This window comes from Mirounga angustirostris, unplaced genomic scaffold (genome assembly GCF_029215605.1).
Source record: "Mirounga angustirostris isolate CCGP_5_RB_7025 unplaced genomic scaffold, mMirAng1.0.hap1 SCAF_9, whole genome shotgun sequence".
NCBI lineage: Eukaryota > Metazoa > Chordata > Mammalia > Carnivora > Phocidae > Mirounga > Mirounga angustirostris.
In genome coordinates this window covers 114392028-114415021 of record NW_026991717.1, presented here as the reverse complement: position 1 = coordinate 114415021, position 22994 = coordinate 114392028, and the positions used below count along the sequence as shown (strand labels likewise).

At 49.9% G+C, this 22994-nt stretch overlaps 1 protein-coding gene and 1 long non-coding RNA gene across 5 annotated transcripts in view; both read right to left on the bottom strand.

The window, feature by feature from the left end:
• Positions 1-22994, bottom strand: part of PCNX1 (pecanex 1) — a 353336-nt gene that overhangs the window by 152764 nt on the left and 177578 nt on the right. The gene's annotated exons all lie outside the window — the stretch shown is intronic.
• On the bottom strand, positions 13025-22293 carry LOC135361630 (uncharacterized). The gene is made up of 2 exons (XR_010405238.1): positions 18401-22293; positions 13025-18157 (listed from the first exon to the last, which is right to left on the bottom strand). It is a non-coding gene; the product is annotated as an uncharacterized LOC135361630 (long non-coding RNA).

The window sequence follows — 22994 nt, the reverse complement described above, 5'->3', positions numbered from 1 at the left end:
GCAGACGGCCGGGCCCCCGGCCCCACCCTGGGGCCAGGTCCCCACTGACCCTGCTGCACCCAACTGTGCTGCTAATTGGGGTTGGGGCCTCTTGCCTGGGAGGGAGTGAACCATTCAGCACGCTCCTCTAGAGAGAGGCTGCTCCTGTCGCTTCCCACCGCCCCCCACAGCCCCCTCTTCTTGTCTAAAGGTCACAGGAAAATTGGTCTGGCTCCCCCATGTGTGATGCATCCATGCTTCTCTTTTTTTGGGTTTTGCCTTTGATTTGAAGATAAAGATGGTTGCCATTCTACAGAGAGTTTGAGGAATAGAGAAAGGACAAACTCCCTATGGTGCCACCAACTTAATACTCCCTTGTGCTCAGCGTGTGTGGTCTCAGCCTCCAGGTCTGCACGTGAGCCCCACTGCCCGTCCCCAGGTACCAAAACCCCAGGCCCTGTTCTAGGCGAAGGGCCTGGCCCGGGCTGCGGTACAAGGGCAAAGCTGCTGCGAGGCCGAGGGCCTCCAACCAAGGCAGCAGGACTCGTCCATGGCCCCCCTCCCTTGGAGAACAGGGCAAGCAAGGGAAAGGATGGGATGGAAAGGAGCTGATTACCGGGGGAGGGCCATGCCGGGACTGAAGCGCGTGAGGGGAGGCGAGGGCCCCACTGGGGACTGGATCGCTCAGGAGCTGCTAGGCTGTACCAGGTTTGTCCAAGCTGCCCTACCTGCTACTCCCCCTTCTCCCCTCAGGCAGCCAGCACAAACTTCCGCGGGCGAGCGGAAACCCAAGCCCTACCCAGGGCACCGGGGGTGGGGGGATAGGGAAGTTGGGGCGGGGTAGTGAGGTTGGGAGGTGGGGGGCGGCCTGCAATTCTCCCTCTGGCCAGCTCTGCCTCTCATTTCTCAGGTCTCCTCTCTCACTTCACCAGGGGCCTCAGAGTTCTGGTGATTTCCAGTGCTAGTCCCGCCTCCCGTCCCCAGCAGGTGTTTGCTGATGGCAGTCCAGGGGAACGAGGGAGGTCTGCCTGATGGCAGGTGGCCGTGCTGACCCGCTCTTGCTCCAAGGCTGCTGGGGCCTGGCAGAGACTCTCCGAGAACCTCCTGACTCAGCGCTTGGGTGCGCCTCGGGCCTAGTTGGGGATGAAGTAGGGGGTCTGGAAGAATTCCCATTTGAGTTGGCTGCTTGCTGCACATGGTGTTTACCACACACAGAGACTTTCCTTGGAAGGAAGGAAGGAAGGAAGGAAGGAAGGAAGGAAGGAAGGAAGGAAGGAAGGAAGGAAGGAAGGAAGAAAGAAAGAAAAAGAAAGAAAGAAAGAAAGAAAGAAAAAAGAAAGAAAGAAAAAGAAACGAGGCAGCAATAACACTAACCACAGCCCATCTGGGTGCAGTGCTCTCCAAGTCACAAGAAGCAGGAATCAGATGGCGCCTTCTAATGAAATGAGCACAGAGTTAGGAGTAAAGTAGCCATGTGACTTTGGGCGAATTATTTAATTTCTCCAAGCAGCAGTTTCCTTCTCTGTAAGAGAGGAATAAAATGCTATTTACTTGATATTTTCCAATAAAAGGTACCAGGGCTCCTGAGAGAAACAGTGGATTCTAGGGCTGGAGCAGGAAATACACCTGGAACCTGGAGCACCTAGTAGGGCCAGGAAGGAAGGAAGTGCTGAAAAAGACAAAACAGGAAACCACCCAGTTCACAGTGACGGTGACAGGGCAAGTGGGGGGCCTGTCAAAGGGACACAGGAGAGAACCAAAAGAACTCCCAGTGACCAAAGCTAGAACAATTTGAGCAACAAAATAAAGTAATATCAGATTATAACCCAAAGTACAAAGTCAATTTCCATGAGTCCATATTGATATGAAGAAACAGTTAGATAAATAAATAAATAAATGGGTAAGAAGACACAAATTTTCCATGCAGAAGAATTTCAAATAATTTATATAGATGCTCTGCCCTCAAGGAGGTGTGGGCCGTGCATAGTGACTTCCTTTCCAAAGAGGACCATATAGAAAGGGGAGAAAAATGTAACTACAGTGGAGAAACCTGACAAGCCCTACCTGGAGCCAGGTGACCAAGATTAATGCCACCAGAAATACATCCTATTAACCCTTGATATGATGAGAATGGCACGTTACTTCTGTCTTCCTTCTGAAACACAACAAGAGTGGTCTAATCACAAGAAAAACATCAAATTACAATGGAGAGATAGTCTACAAAATTCCTGAATGGTACTCCTCAAAACTGTCAAGGTCATCAGAAACAAGGAAGCTATCATGAGATGCTATCTTGACCAAGAGGAACCTAAATGTAATGTGATATTCTAGACGGGATCCTTAAACAGAAAAAGGAAATTATATAAAAACGGAGGGGGCACCTGGGTGGTGCAGTCAGCTAAGCATCCAACTCTTTTGATTTCAGCTTGGGTCATGATTTCAGGGTGGCGATATTGAGCCCTGCGTCTGGCTCTGAGCTCAGCGGGGAGTCTGTTTGAGATTCTCTCCCTCTCCCTTTGCCCCTCCCACTTGTACTCTTTCTCTCTCTAAAATAAATAAATAAATCTAAAACAACAACAACAACAACAACTGAGGGAGGCCTGGGTGGCTCAGTGGGCTGAGCATCTGCCTTGGGCTCAGGTCATGATCCCAGGGTCCTGGGATCAAGTCCCGCATCGGGCTCTTTGCTCAGCAGGGAGCCTGCTTCTCCCTCTGCTTGTGCTCTCTCTCTCTGACAAATAAATAAATAAATCTTAAAAAAAAAAAAAACTGAAAAAATCTGAATAAAGTACTAACTTTAGCTACTAATATGTATCAATATTGAATTATTCGTTGTCACCAACGTAGCATATTAACATAAGACGTTCATAATAGTGGACACAGGGCATGGCATAGACAAGAACTCTGTGGATTTTCTTCGTAATTTTTCTGTAAGTCTAGAACTGTTCTAAAATTAAAAAGTTTATTTAAAAAGTATTATCTCCCTCAGAGGGTTGTGAACGTGAACTGTGGTATGCATGGAACAGTGCTGAGCACAGTGCCTGGCAGATGGTGAGTGCTCAGCAAATGGCAGCTCAGTTATTATTAGGTACTAGGGAGGATGGAAACCAGAGGAAGAAACACACCGGAGAGTGCATGAATATGCGAATTATGACTCTAATTCCCAGTTCTGGCCATAGCACCTTAGTAGCAACTCTGGAGCACTGCCAACCTCCCGAAAAGGGCCATCCCATCTTATCTCAGCACATGAGGGGGGCCTCGTCTGCGTTGCTATAAAAACCTGTAGCTCAGTGGATGGGTGGGGGTGGGGTGGGGGTGTGGGCAGTGCCTGCCGATGCCCGAATCACAGCCAGGATCAACGCAGCTTCAGGCCTGCTGATTTGCACGTAGTCAGAGTGAAGGTGTGCATTTCAACACCCCCAGAGAGAGGAGATCTCCCTACACAGCTTCCAGAGCTGGGTGGCACTGGATCCCTCTGCAGGATGCACACTGCTTCTTGATTAAAAATGGAGCCTGGGCAGAGGCTCTGGGTCTGTGCTCTGATGTGATTCATTGCCGATGACGAGATCCATTATCCCAGCCGCCGTCCTGTGCCAGCCACCTGCGTGCAGAGAAGTTGTCCACACCCACTAGGTAGCATGGGTCACCCTAGGACTTAAACCCCTGTTCTGACTCAGTCCTGGCCCCACAGGGGTGCTGTCATCCAGGCATAGACCAGAAAGATCAGTGAAGATTCCAGCAGGCAGTCGATCGACACTGGAGAAATCTACGTCATGGAGGAACAAACCCAGAGGCAAGAAACCCAATAGTCTGGTGCGATCTTGCATACTTGGGGTTGCAAGCCAGAGAAACCTAACTCAGCTAGGTTAGGGGCACCAGGAAAGGATGTGACATGGAGTAGAAAGACAGAAATTAGCTCACACAGTTAGGCCTGGAAAGGCCGAATCAGGGCTGTGCCACGGATCACCTGCTGGAACCAGGACTCGAGGGCTGCCAGGAGGCACGTTCAATGGGCTTCTCGAATCTGCCACCACCCCCCTACCTCCCACTCCCTGCTTGTCCTCCCAGGCCTGTTTTCTCCAGCCAGAGGCAGCCCCCAGGCCTAACCATCACCTCACTTCACCGCAGAGAGGAGCAAGGCACCTCTCACCTTCCTCCTCTAGCCAAGCTTAGCTACAAAGTTCACAGGGAAGTACCCCGACGGGTCTGCCTGGCCCAGCACCCTGACCTCCAGATGGCAGGAACCAAGGAGGCAGGGCCCTCAGAAGTGTTTGTGCCCATATAGACCACACGTTGGAATCGCCGCAGTCAAGAGACAGAAACCACAGCTGTTATTGGAACAGAAATTTCTATAAAGACCTTCTACTTGTGTGTAAAGTTGTTCACTGAGTAACCGGAAATGTAAGAAGAGAATTCAACTGGATCACAAAGTTAGCTACCGCCTGAAACAGCTACTAACCCTAGGGCTGGGCACAGGGGGAAGAGGCTAGAATTATGAAAACTTAGAAACTTAGAGAAAGGACCCCCTGGGCACTGAGACCCAGGCTTTTGAGGAGGGAGCACCAGCTGGTTGGCATCTCTGAGGGGGATGAAATAAGGTGGGTTGGAAAAGTGCTAACTGGATTCAGCTGCTCCCACCAGCACGCATGCACTGCTGCTGATCGGCCAACAGAATGTGGTACGTCCACGCAATGGAGTGCTATTTGACAATAAAAAGGGATAAAGGACGATGAATCAATCTCAGCAACATTTTGTGGAGCGAAAGAAGCCAGACACGAGGGGACCGATTGGGTGCTTCTGTTTTTATGAGACATCCAGAAAAGGCAGATGTATAGAGATGGAAAGGAGATTGGTGGTTGCCTTGGGTGGGGGTGGGGATGGGAAGGGACTGCTCTTGGGGTTTCTCTCTGGGCTGATGCAAATGCTGTAAGAGAAGATTTCAGCGGTGGTTGTGCAACTGCCGATATGGTAACACTGAAGGGGGTGAATTTTACGGTTTGTAAATTACATCTTAAGCAAAGCAAGTATAATGCTTGTGTTAGTTAACCCTCTGGTGGTAATCGTTCTGCAATAATAAGTGTATCAAATCAACATGCACACCTTAAATTTACACAATATGTCAGTTGTATCTCAATAAAGCTGAGAGAGGAGGAAAGCAACCACCATAGCCAGAAAGCCATATGCAGGAGCACGTTCCTCCACCCTCCTCCTGCCTCTCAGCGACCCCCCAGAGTCCCCCTCTCTGCAGCGCTGAGCAAGGAAGCTTTACAGTAGCAAAGTAGAAATGTCTGTGGAGTCCCAGCCCCAGCATCCCAGAGCAGGGTACAGAAGGGTCAGTTTGAAGCAGAAAGACAATTAATAAGTATCCTAGGGAGGTGAGTGTTCCCCAAAGGAAGGAGGGTTCTGGTTCTAGAAGAGGGGCTGGAGGCGATGCCAGGCAATCCACAGCTGAGGGCCCGGAGGCTGGAGAGAGAGGACAGGCACTCAGCTGTGAGAACACCGGGGAGCTGGGCAACTAGAGTCCGAGTCAGGTGACCCTGGGAATGAAAGGGCAGGACAGCTCCTGCCGTTCCCCCTGCCTAGAGTTCAAGATCGGTGCTGGCTGGAATGTTTCTAGCTCTGACGACTGGACTCACCCACAGGGAGCCTCTCGTTCTAGAAGATACCACAACCTGATTTTCAAGGAGCACGGCAGCTCCACTCATGGTGTGAGTTTGTAAGGGCCTCAGGGTCTGAAATAGCCCCTAAATTAAAGGCTCATTCCTTTGAGGTCACTCCCCTTCCTCTAACAAAATACAAATACACTACAAATTTGTTTTCATTCTAAAATACTTATTATATGCCTACTATGTGCCTTTCTACATCATCCCTTGCCCTGGCAGAAGAAGGCAGCAGCCCGTGAGCCCTGTGAGGGTAACTGGGAAATCTGGATCGGGAAAGTGCTTGAACTCACAGTTTTCTGGAAACAGAGGAAGATAAGTTAGAGAAACAGGAAGTGGACCAGTGGCTGCCAGGGGGTGGGGCTGGGAGTGACTGCAAAGGGGCCCGAGGTTCCTTTTGGGGTAATGGGAATGTTCTGAAATTAGATTGTGGGGATGTGGCGCAACTCTGTAGATACACTCTCATTGAATGGTGCACTTAAAATGGGTGGATTTTATGGTATGGAAATTATACCACAATAAAGCAGTTTAAACAAATGAAAGTATCTCAAAGAAAGTTTTTATGGACTCTCAAGCTGATGAGGACAAGACGTCCACCAGGGACTCTGGGGCAGGCACTGCGTCTGCTGTCCTTAAAGGTTGGCTAGGCTGGGCTCTGGCCTCCGCCACACCCTCCCTCCGGGGGAAGGGGAGCTCAGCGAATCCCAGTCATCACTGCTTATGCTTAAAGTCCTGCACGGCTCTGCCGCTGCTCTGGGTGGTCCGGAGGGCACCTGGACTTAGGGTCAGCCCTAGTGGGCCCTGGCATTCTGCTCTGTCCTCAGCTTCATTTTTCTGTGCAGCCTAAGACCAAGAGTCAGGCGTGGGGTAAGGGACTACAGCTTTGGCCCCCTACCCAGCTTTCGCCCTTGTTTTGCAAAGACATTACTGGGTTACAGCTCAGCTATTAATAGAGTGGGGGTATTGATTCCTGTTCTGCACTTGTCACTCATGCGTGTAAAAAATAAGACTGCATTTGAGCATTTCCGGTCTCCAACCAACCCCCAGTGATACCGCCTTAGAGCATTCTTGGTTGAACTATCAGGATGTTCCATTGCAGGTGTTCCAAGTTCAGCCCCTGGGCCTGCACCGGTGGGGCTGACCACCTACTGATGAGCCTGGGATTAACTAGAGCATTGCTTTTCACCTTTACTGCGCATATGCACAACTCAGGGGATCTCCCTAAATGCAGGTTCTGATTCAGAAGGTGTGGGTTGTGCCCTAGACCTTGCAGCTCTCATCAGCTCAGGTGGTACCCAAGCTGCTGGTCCATGCACCACACATGGAGTAGCTTGCACCTAGAGCTTCACTGTCTGAGCTGCAAAGCCTCAGCTTCTTCCCCTGGAGCATCCAACTGCAAGGGAAGGGGAGGCCTTTTCCTAGCAGAAGCTCATGGGAGCCACTGGGCTCTCTGGGCGTACACGGAGGGACGCTTGCCTCTGCATCAGGTCCAGCTCCGTGTCCTGAGTTGGCTGCAGCCTAGGACAACAGCAAAGACAGCAGCTGCCCTCGGCCCCACCCCCCCACGATAGAGAAAGCGATGAGCAGCTGACTAAGCACAAAGGGACATGCTCCAGTTATCAGCAGCTCGCCATGGACTCCCTTAGCGTGGCAGAGGACAGGCGCCACGTGTCTCCTGTTCAGCACCTCAGAGGCCAGAATCCTGCAGGTGATCGATGGGCCCTGGAGCACTGCCAACAACAAACAAGAAAAAATTTGCTGCCAAAGCCAGAAACAGCCAGCCCTGAACTCACGTGGCTATTCTCCAAATCAGAGAACATCTGTTAGCATCACTAGGTGCAAAGCACCGCCAACAAACATCAAGATGATTAAGACCCGGTCCTGGTCTCCGGAAGCCCGCTACCCTGGGGCAGTGTGAGATGTGAATGACTTGTGACACACAGCAGGATGAGGAGGCCCCAGTACAGAGAAAAACTGCTTGGGAAAGGGGGAAATCATTGTGAGTAGGGGGAAGAGCCCCCTTTGAAGGACGTGGCATCAGAATTGAGTCTCAAAGGCTGGGTAGGGTTGTGGTGGGTGGGAGTGAGCACAGAATAGGATCGCAGCCTTGGGTCGGGGGAGGCCGCAGGGGGAAGCTTAGAGCAGAATGTGTGGGGCCCAAGCTTTGATACTTATGACCGCATCTGATGAGGCACAGAGATAAGTGGTTAATCGTGTCCATTAAGCATTTACTATGTGGTGGGTCACTTTGTAGACGCTGGAGGGGCTGCACGAAGCCACAAAAAAAGCAACTACTTGTCAAATGCTAGCATGTTTGTGCATTCTAGAATATACAGAAGTTGCTGGCAGAGAGCGGCCACAAGGAAAGTACAGAGCAGTGGAGGGGTTCAGTAAAGGGACATATTCTTCCACGCCCTGTCTCCGGACAACTGTGGGTACAGAGGAAGCAGGGCCAATTAAGCAGGGCCTGACCTTCTGCTCAAAGCTCTAGAGCTTGTTGACAGAAGGGAAAAGTTTGGCCATTTCTCACTGGCCTTCTACGTCCACTTTCAGCAACGTCTCCCTCCCCCACCTGGCAGAGAAGGATCTGTCCAGGGCTCCGTGGCTGCTGTGAGGCCGTGCCCTTGACCAGCTGCTTTGGCTGTGAGGCTTACCTGACAAGTGTTAAGAAAAACGATCCAGAACCTGGAAACAAGGCCAAGAGGGTATCTGCATGTCCTTTCAATGTCACCCTGAAATATTGCTGAACAGGCTCACCCAAGGATTATTCACCTTCTAGGAGAACGTACATTTGTTTGACTGCACCATTTACTATCAGCGAAGGGCTCAGACTTTGTGAAGTTAGCTGTTTGCTTGTAGAGCCCTGTGGATACAAATGATTGCTGTCTGGGAGAAAAGGTAACCTCAAAGGTTCGGGTTCCTTGCCCCCTGTAGGACATGAAGCAGTTTTGTATCTAACTATGTATCCAATATCCCTTCTTTAACAGGATTATGTAACCCCCAATGCTACCATTACTCTTTGAACCAGCCTGACCGTTTTATTGTTTCCCTCATTAATGACTGAGTTAAACAAAGGTTTTGACCTGTGTTCATTGTATATTTGTAAGAAAGTCATGCTCTTAACTTTCCAACATTATTGCCCAGTTAGAAACTGAGGGTTCCGCGAATTATGACAGACACAAGAATGTGAATTGATACTGCTCATGCTATTAGAATTTCCCAGTAGATTAAGGTGCTCCGCACCAAGGTCCAATGTCAACAAAAGGAACCAGAGACCCCAAGGAGAAATGCGTCAGAAGGAAGAGCTCGTCCATGCAGAAGGCGATTCAGTCTGTGCCTCGGTGAGGTTGGGATTGTTTCTCTCTGGAAGTGCAGCTTGGGCCACAAGCCCCCTCAGACTTGGGAACGTTGCCATAATAGCCATGCTTGGGACATGGGCCAGGTTGATGTCATCCCAGCAGGGCAGGGAACTGGTCACATTGGGTTTTATGGGACCAGTTTTCATCAAGATACCATGTGGCAGCAACAGAAGCCATGACAACTGAGACCTTAGTCCTGCTAGAAGCTGACCAGACACGCCACCCTGGTCTCTCTCTGTCTGACATTTGGAAGGAGGTTAGCCCTTTGGCTAACTGAGCCCTTCATCCAAAGGACAATTCAAGGCCTCAAGAGAAAGGTGCCATGGGAATGATATATATATTTGTACCTCAAATTGGTAAACTGAGTCTCACCAATTATATACACATGAGGATATATAAGAAATTCTCTTTAAAACAAAAATCCATAGCTGAGAAAGGAAACATTTGGAAAGGTCTGCTCTGCAGGGAGGAAAGGCAAGCCTCAGAGAGCATGAGAGTCTTCCCATGGTCTCTTGGATCAGTCCATAGAGCAGGCCGTGGAGGCTGGGATGGGACTACGTCTCAGTTTGCCACACGACAAACTAGTTCACACTGCTGGCATAAAATAACAATCACTCATTATCCTGGATCTGTGGGTTGGCTGGACGCCTCTGGCAGTCGAGGCTGAGCTCAGCTAGCATGCCTCCACTCCTCACTGCAGTTCCTTGGGCTGTTCGGCTGGGGGCACAGGCTAACGGGGTGGCAGCTACCTGTGCAAGAGGACAAGTAGAGACATATGAAGGCTTTCAGGCTCAGAGCTGCACATCACTGCTTCGATCCACAGCCTTGGCCAAAGTCAGTGTCAAGGGGCATGCCCTTTGCCTATTGTTAAGGCCATGACGAGGGTCTGGATGCAGGGGGTGGGTAAGGGACTGGGACAGATCATTCAGTCTGCCCAGAGAAGAGGCTAATGGCTTTTGGAAGCCCACCTCCTATGTGTCTGCCTCTTTTTAGCATGCTAAGCAGATAAACATCTTAGTAGCTGATAAACATCAACCACCTTCATTTTGACTACTGCATAGTATTCCATGGACCAAATGTATTATTCTCTATTTAGTCGGTCTTGTACTTGTAGATGTCATCCAGATCGTTACTAGGGTTTTTACAATTATAAAAAATGCTGCAATGAATACCCTCTGCCCATGTGCATGAGTGTTGTATTAGAGGTTGCTCAATGGTCTCTGTTAACCAAACCCTTCTACTATACAGTCCCTGAATTGTAGTAGACATGTGGCTGCCCAGAATAGAGACTACATTTCCTGGCATCCCTGCATTTAGGTATGGGCATATGACTAAGTTCTAGTCAATGGGATATAGCAGCAGTGATATGTGCAACTCTGGGATTGTGGCCTTAAAGAAAGAGATGCGCCCCCCATCCCTTTCCCGATTGGTCCTGGCTGGAATGTGGCTATGATAGGGAGCTGTCTTCTACCATGTAGGGAAGCACTCTAGAAGAGCAAAAAAACATGGAACCTAGGCCCCCAATGCCATGGAATCATCCCCCCCAACACACACACACACACACACCACCCAGCCCTAGATTAATTAATCTGTGCTGTTATGTTCCAGAAAGAAATAAATCTCCATTGTGTTTAAGCCACTGTTATTTTGAGTATTATAGAAATCAATCCAATATCCTAATTAAAATTAATATATTCACAAGATAAATTCAGAGCAGTGGAATTGCTACATCAAAAATTATATGCATTTAAAAAATTAATCTTTGATGCCAAATCCCCTTCCATAGCTATTATACTAATTCATACTCCCACCAACAATATGTGAGGCACCTGCCTTACCACGCCCTTGCCAGCACTGTCCATTATCAAACTTAAAATATTTGCCCGTGAGCTGAAAAATATCTCGGAACTTGAATATTTGCATTAATCTAATGGTGATGGAAAGTCTCAGTCTCTGCCTATATTTATTATCCTTTTTATACATTCCCTTCAATCTTTCAATTCTATGGCATGTTATTATTGTCCCCGCTTACTTTAGCTCTGGAATGTGGAGTCACTTGTCCAGCCTGACACAGCCGGGAAGTGACGGAGCCAGCTCTGAATCCAGGTTGGACTCGCTCCAGACCAGGCACCCAAGCTCTTTTTCCGACATCACACCCTTGACCTTGCAGGGGTTTCCACCTCCCCGCTGACCACCTGTATATTTACTGGACCAGAGCCTGGGGCCCATATAGGCAAACCAGTCCCCGAAGCCAGGTCCGACTGGGCCCAGTGGAGAGCCCCTAAACCGGTATTGTCAGCTCCCACTTCCAGTAGCTGGGGCTCATGAACTCCTGCGCAAGACAGAGGTCGCTGTGCAGTCTTTTCCTGCCTTTCCCTGCAGGCGGGAAAGTTGCCATGCCTGACCTTCTCATAAGCATCTTCGAAAAGCTCTTACCTTTGGCTTTGTTCACTACGACTCATACCAGTAGAGACTGTCTTGCCAAGCAAAGGCCAAGGAGCGTCGCCAATAGCCTACATTCTAGGCAGAGAGAACAGCATCCTGACCAAAGGGAGAGGCGGCTTTTGAGCTCCATTTCTTTTTTTTTTTTTTTTATAAAGATTTTTATTTTTATTTATTTATTTGAGAGAGAGAGAGAATGAGAGACAGAGAGCAGGAGAGGGAGGAGGCTCAGAGGGAGAAGCAGACTCCCGGCCGAGCAGGGAGCCCGATGCGGGACTCGATCCCGGGACTCCAGGATCATGACCTGAGCTGAAGGCAGTCGCTTAACCAACTGAGCCACCCAGGCGCCCATTGAGCTCCATTTCTTTATCTTTATTTCAAGAATAATTATAGTTTTTTATCACTGGTGTGTGTGTGTGTGAAAGAGAGAGAGAGCGAAAGAGAGAGAGAGGAGAGAGAAATAATAAATGGAAAGGGCTTTGCGTATAGTAGAAACTGCAGAAACTGCACCCGCATTTCATGAACGCAGGAATGGCCCTGGAGTGCCTGGAGTGCTCAGGGAAGTGGAGGCCGACACTGTATGAGGGTGAGGCTTCAGGGGTGCAGCAGGTTTCTCCCCACTCTAGGAACAGGGTGATGAACTCCCCGGTCAAGAGGACTAGAGAGAAGACTTTGGCAATGGTATCTGGACTCTTTGGGTGGTGGCCCCAAAGATGGGACAGAAGGGCTGGCACCACAGCAACCAGGGAGCCAGGAAACCTCATAGAAACGGGGAGATCTGCCTTTCAGAAGGCTTCTGACTGCCCCCCCTGAGTCAGGGGGAAGGCCCCCCAGGTCCATCTGACCCCAAAGGCCGTGGGAGCAACCACTCCCTGCAGCCTCTGGAGAGGGCTGGGCGGAAGAGGAGGAAGGCAAGGGAGCTGGGCTTGTAGGATGGGAGGAGAGGAGCAGCCCACCCCATTGTCAGGCCGCAAAACCCCCAAGGCAATAGGCAGCAAGCGGATCCCTTAGCTATTTTCTCCAGACTCAGTTAGGCTGGCCCCATCTGCCCTGTTTGCACTCCGTGTCCTGGGAGATGTTCCCCACAGATCATATCCTGGAACTAGAGAAGCAGGGGGAAGAGTTCCTGGGGCCTCCGCACCCAAGCACAGGCTGCAGGGGCCCGAGGCCTCATGACCAGAGGCGGGCCACGCGGCTACTTGGCATGTCCCAGAACATCAGCCAATTCAATCCAAAAAGGAAAAGTCCAGGGAATTCTAGTCTGACAACAAATTATTAAGTTGTGAAGTTTTTGCCTGATGTGAATGAACCCAGGGAGAGTTCCAGGTGGACCCAGGGAAGGAGTCAGGCCCAGAAGGGGAGATTGTTTCTGGGACTTTGCCCTCAATCTCCACCCACAGCATTGGACCAGGAATGCCTTGGGGACAGGGATGCAGTAGGACTCTTTTTTGAATCCCTAGCCTTCAGCACAATACATGACAATTGGGTAATTAATAAGTTTTTACTGATTTAGTTAATGAATGGCTGGAGATGGATGAAATGAAGACCAAGGATGAGTCTAAACAATTCTAGTGTAAGATGGAGCTCGTTAGCAAGAAGACCGTCCCTCCCATTGGCATCCGGGCTGTGATTTGGGCCCTATACTCACATCTTCTCCTTTCCCAAGAATCAGAAGTGCTTTAAGGAAACTTAGGCCACACTTGCTGAGATGTCCCAAATTCTTCCCACTGAGCCGTGGGAACAAGAGACTTTGCATGTGGAGGGTCTGGTTTCCCCGGGCCCAGTGCTTCCTACAGGAAATCATTAGAGCTTATTCGTTTTGGCAGGATGGTACCTCTGTGACTTGTTTCCCAATCTGTAAAATGGGGGTAAAAACTACAACTGTCTCCTGAAGCAAATGAAATACTTCTTATAAAGGGCTGAGCCTAGTTCAGGGTGCCTGGTAAGCTCTTAATCATGTGAGCATCGTTATTGCTATCATTACTGGTGCTGCAAGGTACCATTTCAATGGACTTCAATTCCTTCTACTTTCTGTGTTTCTCTCACTCTCTGGAGAGAACGGAGATGCCCCCCAGTGCTGTTCTGGCCTGCTGAGCTCAGGTGCTCTCAGCTCTGAGAAGATAGAGGCCTCTCTTTGAAGGACAGAGGCCGGCAGGGTGAGTGGCTGGTGACCGCTGCCTCCAGAATGTGGTCAGCCCGGTGCCGCTGGACCCGCAGGGACTGAGCAGGCAGCTAGGTCAGGCCTCAGGTCCCCGCCCCCGTGTCTGCCCCAGGGACGCTATGGGTTCCCACCTTGGTCCCCTACACACAACACACACACACACACACACACACACACCCCTGGGCTGGGACTCAGGAAAGGCTCCAGCGGGGAAGGTGCTCTCACTAAGCCCACGAGACTCCTTAACACAGTCAACTCCAGAGTCACAGGCTAGACGCTCTTTCAGGTTGTCAGCAGCTTCTGGACCAGCACAGACCCCTTTTCAGCTCAGAAAAAGGAATCGTTTTCTAATTCCCAACATTTCTCCCCATCTCTACAAATTTTCAACCCGACTCAGCTCCCAGCAAAGCAGTCCCGGGTCCGAGTTGATCAGATGGCAAAGGAAGGGGCTCTCTTTCCTGGTGCCTCCCAGCAAGCATCTCACTATGTGAAATAGGAGACTCAGGGTCCAATCCTTCAGACAGATGGGAATTTAGGCCTTGACGGAACAAGAATCAAGGCAAAACCCGACTTACTACCTTTAATGAGCTTAATTTCCATTCAGAGAGGTAAATTAAGCACAGCCCGCAGAGCATTTTGTCGCTGAACGAACTAGGTTGATCTGGTCCAAGGACGCCGAGAGGTTAAGTAGTTGTGCCCAAAGTCACAGACGGAGTTTGGAGCAGAGGCAGGACCAGACCCCAGGTCTCCTTCAGGACTACACTACACTCATTTTTCTAGCCTTTGTCACCAGGCGACCACCGCACTTTGTTCAGGCAGCCAGGAACTTTTAGGTTGATGCTACTGGCTGGCACCTAGCCGGTGGAAACCAAGGATGTTGCTACACGCGGTCCGATGCATTGTTAGGAGTCCCCACAGCAAAGACTTGTCATGCCCGATATGTCAGTTTGGTTGGCTGTCAGTGAGTGTAGGCGATAATGTAGGCTAATCGCCCAAACCTCCAGGGAAAATAGAATTGCAAGAGGCGGAAAATGTCGCAGAAACAGGCTGTAGTTTGATGATTCCACTATTTGGTGGAAAAACAGTATCTTTTTTCTGACACCAAATCTGTGGAGTTTTTTCCACAACAACCAATTCTCTGACATCAACTGGGTGTGCAACAATCCAGTTCAGTTCTGACATGACCAAGCTGGAGTTAACACAGGACCCCACAGGTTAAAGGCTCAGTCCCACAGAAAGAAATCCCTTGACAAAGGGAAGCAGCAAAACTGTGACTCATTCTATGTTTTAGAAATCTGATATTTAGAAACCTGCAGACCTGAAGAGTCAGGGTCTTCTCATGAAAACCTGATACACAAGTGTTATCCAGACAAAGAGCTGATTCATTAGGTGTGGTGGACCTTTACTTAAAGCCCCAAATCGCGAACGTTTCACATCTAAATTTTGTAGACTTTGTTAGATTTTTGTTAAGCACTGTGTGAAACCATGGGATTTCTGGTTTCTTTCCCCACCCCACAGTGATCACATACGTCTTTTATAATATGCCCCTGCCATGGTAGTCAGCTTGCTAGGAAGAATTTATTAATGAGACTATTTAAGGATTTTAGAATGGAAGACCTTACAAGAATGCAGAGTAGCTATTCTTTTAGTACATGGAAGTAGGTGAGCTCTAGTTCTCACCCCCAATCAGGCCACTGGTCAGGATGCTGTGGTTACTGGTGGGGGCAGAACCGAGGTAGTAGGAGTTTCCTGTGGAGGACCCATCACTGAACAAATCTCTCTACCTCCTCATTTGACCCAGGTTTTCCAGGGATAAAATAAGACTCAAGGTTTGATGGGGGGGAAAAAAGGAATCGTTTTCTAATTCCCAACATTTCTCCCCATCTCTACAAATTTTCAACCCGACTCAGCTCCCAGCAAAGCAGTCCCGGGTCCGAGTTGATCAGATGGCAAAGGAAGGGGCTCTCTTTCCTGGTGCCTCCCAACAAGCATCAAGAAGGGCTTGTGGTGGTCAACGGCACAATCTCTGAAGCTGACTGCTCAGCTGGGCTCCCAGTTCTGCCACTTGCTAGCTGTGGGACTGATGGCCAGTTACTTCACCCCTCATGCCTCAGTGTGCGCCTCTGTCAAAAGGGGTCATAAGAGCAGCATTACTCACAATAGCCAAAGGGTGAGAGCAACCCAGGTGTCTATCAGCAGATGCATGGATAAACAGAATGTGGCACAGCCACACAATGGTCCTTTAGCCTTCAGAGGGAAGAAATCCTGATACGCGGATGAACCCTGAAGACCACATACTGAGCGCAAGGACAAATACTGGGCGATTCCATTCACATGAGGTACCTAGAGCAGTCAGATTCACAGAGACAAAGCCGAACGGTGGCTGCCGGGGGCTGGGGGCGGAGGGAATGCCGAGCGGTTCAATGGGGACAGTTTCAGTTTTGCAAGATGAAGAGTTCTAGAGATGGACCGTGGTGATGGCTGCACAACGGTGGGAATGCACTTCACGCCACTGACCTGCACATTTAAAAACGGGTAAGACGCTAAACTTTATGTTATGTGTGTGTCACCACTTGTACCTCCGGGAAATTCAGCCCGTCCTTATTGGTGCCCTGCACACCCCCCACGGATGCGCAGAGCCCCTGGGGTCTTATACAGGGCAGACTTCCAAGGAGCCCCTCTGGCCTGCCACCTGCTGGGGGCTAGCCCTGGCGGCCCCTGTCCAGGCCTGTGTGGCCCCCAGGGGGCTCAAGTTGCTCCTTCTGCTGCCCCACTGCCCGCGGAGCTGCGCTCAGGAGTTGGGGGTTGGTTCTAGCCTGCCCACCCCCGTTGAAGTCGTTCTCCTCTCCCGCACGTCTGTCCCCTCTCTCCGAGCATAACTCGCTCACGAGCTGGGTGGCGACTCTGCCCTTCAGCACGCGCCCACCTTGAGGCAGCTCATGGTAGAGCTGCCTGGCCAGGGGCTGGTCTGCCCCCTCTCAGCTCCAGACCCCCGTCCACACTGCCCACATTACCCTCCCCCTTTGTCAGCTGCCTGGGCAAGAAAGGCCGAAGGAGCCTGGAAGGGAGGAGGAGGGGAAGGCACAGGGCTGACTTTTCAGCTTTGCTCCCCCCGAGCCCTTGCAGCCGTCACGTCTTCAGCCGTTTGCCCCTTTTCAGCTGCGGGGTACCCCTGAGGGGCATGTCCCCTCAGAGCTGGAGTTGCAGCTGAGCCAGGCCCACGGGGTTCTGAGAGGCTCACCTCTTCCCTCTGCTCCTGGGGCAGGAGCTCCTGCTGTAATCACCGGTCCTGTTCCTTCGGGGCCCTTCCCTCTCTGCTCTCCCTCACCTGCTCGCTCATCTTGAACGCCTCAGATTACAGCCTCTGTTAAACTGCCCAGTGAGGTTTCTACCCGCTGGCCTGAGGGGCTGTGTGTGGAGCGGGGCGCGCCTGCACGCTCTCCCCACCCAGCGGCTGGAGAGCACCAAAGGCTACCGCTCGCTTTCTCCTGAGAGCAAAGGCCGATGGCCTGCAGGCACAGTGTTCTCTTGGGTCCTGAGAAGCACCAGCTCTACAGACCCGAGTGGGGTCTCTTGTGAGGGGCAGGGGGAACAGTGGAAGGAGAGCACTTTGCACAAGCCCCGGATGTCTTAAGGGGCAGTCTTGATATTAAGGTTTCTGACTGAAGGGTCCACATTCAGCCAGAGGGAAGAACTCAAATGGGGCCAATGTAAATAGGTACAGGAGACAAGCAACACATGGGAACCTTGGGAGAAACGGCACGTGGCCAGGGGAAGTACCAGCGTGTAAGCCCCTGACTTAAATAGGTTCCAAGAGCCTGTATGCAGTTTTTTGTTCCTCACACCTCTTCTGGAACGTGTGTATGTCAGGGGTACCAACTCTACCCCAGTACCATCCTCCCCCACCGCTCCCTATGGCCCGAGCTCCTGCTGCCATCTTGTGGCAGTTTTTATGAGGGCCATCAGGCAGGCGGACACACTGCTCCCCCCTTACGCTTTTATTCGTGGACTGGGACCTTCCCTGACTCTGAGCTCTCGTTGCATTCATGAGCAGAAGGAAGGGCCACTTCCTGACACACATGGCCCTTGTGAGGGTCTCACCTCTGATGGAGCGCCCTGCCCCGGCCATGCGACTCTCAACAGTCCACAGTCGAGGTCTCCCGCCTCCTCTGCGGCACAGTTCAGTGAGAAGGGACGCGTGTGTGTGGGGGGGGGGGGGGGGGGGTGGCGGTGTCCCTGTTGACTGAGCGGGTCACGCTCACTAGCTCTGTGCTTCAGGGTCCCTCAGGAAGTTTTCCCCTTTTGAGTCAGAGATTTGAGCATCTCTTGAGGAAAGGAAAATTTGAACTCCAAAGCTCATTAAAAAAACGAACAAACTCAACTGTACCAAGAATTGTCTTATCTTTTTAGTCACAAGCCCCCCCCCACCCCCCCCATTCATGTTGCACACATCTTGTTGCTGACATCTTGGCGGCTGTCCTGACTCTTCTGTGGGTGTATGGTTTCCAACTGTGAGCTCCTCGAGGTCAAGGACCCTTTTTATTCATAGCCTGTATCTAGCACAAAAGAGGAAGTAAATGTCCTTGAGTGAAAGAACTCTATGCTATCTGGTCAGCATATCCTGTCAGTTCCTCCAGAAGCCATTCTCTTATCCTAGGCTTCCTCTTTATCCCCAGGCTCAAGGCAGTAGATGGTGTGCCACCCACATTTCCCTTCATGATGAGACGCTCCTTCCCCTTGACTGCTCAAAGCTATGTCTCTCCCCAGGAATCACCCTCCTTCCAAGGAAAACTACTTACCCAAGGTTGGGCCTCCTCTGGGTGCACCCCACATCTAATAACTGGTCAATGCTGCCAGGGATAGCTCCAGCTCCTAAATTGAGGTAACTCTGAAGGACCAGAGAAGCTCTAGAGCTTATCATGGGATGGGCTGAGGCCTTTGTTGTGACTGCATTGCTGTTCACCTTCTCCCTCTGCCCCATTAGGCTTCCTTCCCCCCTCACGGGCTGAGGGCTGTCAATGCACTGGGGAATGACAGCAACAGGCTGAGGACAGTTACTCACCTATTTAAGGCAAAGTGTGAGAGTCAGAGGGGTCTGCTTGGGAGCATATAAAGAACCTCTCATCTCCTTCAGCCAGAGGACAGAAGCAGTGGAGGCTTGGCTAGGACATAATGCTAAGGGAACAGAGCTCCAGAGAAGACTAAATTCTCAACTTAGGCAGGGCCCCAGTAGAGAAGGAACTGAGGCTTGAAATGGGGATCACAGCAGCTCTAGACTCCCTGTAGAATTGGATGATGCTTCTGTTGTAGAGAACTTTGGAATCCACACACTGGGGCCTGAGATCAGATGTGACCCACTCTCCACTGCCTGTAGACCACTCAAAGTCTGCTCATCCCCTTCAGTCTGCTCCCACCTTCTCTCCTGGCTGCCTGGCCAGTAACAGGTCAAGCTGCACCACCACCCGGCCAGGGAAGTGCTGGGTCTGCTGGGAAGAGGCTTTGTATCGAAGGAACCATAAGACCCCATCAGTACATACTGGCAGAAGCATGGAGAATAGATATGGGACTGGATCCGGGTGATGCTGAATTGACAGAAACAGAATATAAAGTTGGATATGAGTGTTTATCAATAGGAGGACACTCTCCTATGATAGAAGATTGATATCCTGGCAAAGGCCCTAAAAATTATGCAAATATGCTGGTAGGTCGTTCCCTAAGAGCTTAGAAGAAGCAACAGTCCACACTAAGTACAACAGAAATGCCAAAATTGCCACAGTAAGTGGCAAAGAAAGGGGTCCAAGGCCCAGAGAAGTGGGTGTGTTAAAATGGGCATATTACCTAAGATCAGAAAACCCATCAACTATGTTCCATGGGAGGGAGGGCCAGGCGGACACTTTGTTTAGCAGAATGATAAGAAATGTGTTGGTGAGAAATACTACTACTGAAGAAGCTCAGTGGTAGCTGTCCTCTGCGGGCGAGAGCTGAGACTAGGAGGTACTGCTATAGAACTAGCCCTGATAACAATGGGAGGATAGAGATTCAAATTAATAGAGGCTGAGAAGCATATGATATCAGAAGCAAGGTGGATGTAATTATTGTAATAAGGAGCAAAATCACCATGGAAGCTAAGATAGCCTAACCCAGAGAGAACATAGAAATGGTTAATAGAACATGGCATTCTGAAGGGCAAGTTAGACAGAGGGGCAGCCAACAAGGGTATCACGCAATCTATATACAATCAAAAGAAATCAAGGAGGCTGAGGGTAAGCACCTAAACAACAACAACAACAAAATCATAATCTGTTGCCCAGGTTCTGGACAACTCAGTGACTTGAAGGGAAAGCTGAGCCCTCAGAAGTAAGTATCCTGCAATATCACACAACATATATGGGATGGTTACCTTCTTTGTCTTTCCCCAAGAGATGTATGGGCCAAGGGGAAGATCCAGAGATTCAGAGGACTGATTGGACATACGGATCTGAGTTGACATTGCTATTGGGTACCCAAAGCGTCATCATGACCTGTGTTAGAATGCTGGTGGAGATATATGGAGATATATACAGGTCTGACTCAGAGTGGGCCCACTGGGTCCACAGACCTACCAGTGGTTATTTGACTAGTCCCAGCATGTATAATCAGAATGCACATACTTGGTAGCTAGGCAGACCATCTAGTTAACCACACTGGGGTAGGCCATGGGAAAGCCTATGAAACCACCCTCCTGCCCCCACCAGCCAAGATAGTAACTCATAAATAATGCCATATCCTGTGGGTCTGAGAGGAGCTATCAAGGAGATTAAAAGAGATCTAGGTTTTTTTTTTTAATATAAAAGGATATAAATATATAAAAGAGATATAAAGGAAAAGACATAAAGATGACAGCCTGCTTATTCTCAATTGATTCACCAGTCAGGTCACTAAAAAACCAGACAGATGCGGTATCTTTGTCAGAATAAATTAACGCTGCTTCAGGCACATGGTGGTACCTGGTATATGGCCTCCTTGGCAAATATATTCTTATCCACCTCTACTGAGGGCCAGAGCAGTGTGCATTCACAGAAGACTGATACCACTATACTTTCATGACCTTGCCCCAGGGCTGTGTTAGTTCTTCTGCTGTCAAAATACAGTTTGTAGGGGCGCCTGGGTGGCTCAGTTGGTTAAGCGACTGCCTTCGGCTCAGGTCATGATCCTGGAGTCCCTGGATCGAGTCCCGCATCGGGCTCCCTGCTCTGCAGGGAGTCTGCTTCTCCCTCTCCCACTCCCCCTGCTTGTGTTCCCTCTCTCACTGTGTCTTTCTCTGTCAAATAAATAAATAAAATCTTTAAAAAAAAAAAAATACAGTTTGTAGGAAGCCTGACCTTGTAGATATGCTGCAGGACATTAGTCCAATACATTGATGGCTTCACATCAACCAAACAGGATAAGCATATTACAAGTGCAAGTATGATGGGAGATAAAGCCTATAAAGATTTAGGAGACTGCTGGGACATCTTCAACATAAAGGACTAATTTCTCCCATCACTAAAAAGGAATCATATGCTCCATAGGTCAGTATGGATTCTAAGGTCAGCAAAGTCCATTCATGGGAATAGTGCTCTAACCCATTTGCCACATCACATGGAAAGCTTTAAGTAGGGTCCAGAGCAGGAATGACTGCAGCATGTGGCGTAAGCAGCTTTGCCCCTTGGTCCATAAAACCTGGTAGATCTTAAGATACTTAAAGCATCTGTGATGGGCAAAGATGCTGTATAGAGCTTATGGTAAACCTAACTGGAGATTGCAATGTAGACCCATGCGGTTCTGGAGTAAGGCCATGGCATTTGCCACAAGGAACTATAGGTCATTTGAAAATAGCTCTTGGTTTGCTGCTGCACCTTGTGGAGTGCTTGACAATGTGACTCAACAGACATTAAACTATAAATCTGAGTAGGCCCGGCAGCAATCCATTCTAAGATATGTGGTAGTTAGGGCACTGGACATGAGCAGGTGGCCCAGACTGCCTCCCACGCCGTTCACTATTGTTGCACAGAGGCCTCTCCCTCAGCTCACACCTATGACCAAGAGGATGGGTGTGTGTCCCGTACAACCAACTTACAGAAGAGAGAGAAAAAAAAAGCCAAGGTTGGTTCACAGATGGGTTGGCCTGGTATGTAGATGCAGAACAAAAATAAACTGCTGCTGCAAGATAGCTCCACTCAGGTGGCCCTTTAAGACAGCGGCGAAGGGAAATCCTTGCAAGGCACAAATCAGGCTATCCAGCCACCCACCTTCTGTAGAAATAGAACAGGCCCGAGGCCAGAAAAAAAAAACAAACTCATGGAAGTAGCAAACGGCTTGGCTGGTTGGCCAGGGGCCTAAAAGGAGAAAGAAGGTCAGGGACAAGGGTAGAGGCACATGGATGGATGGACAGGAGTGGGCATGGATTATAAAGATCTCTGAATGCATATTAATGGCCACCAGAGGCCTCCACTATGGAAGACGTACTGCAACCAAGTAGTCCAACTGATTTGGCGAGCTGGTATCAGCCATCTTCTCCTTCTTCTTTTTTATTTGCGAGTGGGAGATAAAGACAGAGAGAGAGGGGTGCCTGGGTGGCTCAGTTGGTTAAGCAATTGCCTTCGGCTCAGGTCATGATCCTGGAGTCCCAGGATCGAGTCCCGCATTGGGCTCCCTGCTCAGCAGTGAGTCTGCTTCTCCCTCTGACCCTCCCCCCTCTCATGTGCTCTCTCTCTCAAATAAATAAATAAAATCTTTAAAAAAAAAAAAAAAGACAGAGAGAGAGAGCACAAACAGGGGGAGCGGCAGGCTGAGAAGCAGCCTCCCCGCTGAGCAGGGAGCCCAATGCGGGACTCAATCCTGGACCGACTGAGCCACCCCAGTGTCTCCAGCCATCTTCTTCATTAGCCACTCCTGTGCTGCCAAAATGGGTGTGTGAAAGGAGTGGCCATTGTGGCAGCGATTAAAGATATACAGTGGGATTCTGTTTACCAAGGCTGATGTAACTACTGATGTCAAACCTTTAACCTGAGTGCTACAGAGATCACTGCTGAGCCCTTGATACAATACCCATCCCTCAAGGAGAATAAGGATCCACTTGATGGCAAGTTGTCTACACTGGACCCCTTCCACTCTAGATAGGGCATTTATCTTGACTAGAATTGACACATGTTCTACGTATGGGTCTTGCCTTTCCTGTTTGCAGGGCTTTAGCACTATGATCATATGAGGGTTTACAGTGTTGAACCCACGGACACAGGATCCCATGTAGCGTTGAATTGATCAAGGGACTTCATAGCAGAGAGGAGAACACTGGGCTTGTGGTCATGGGATCCACTGGTCATATCATGTACTGTAGAAGCTGCTGGCCTGATCAAAATTGAATAGGCTTTC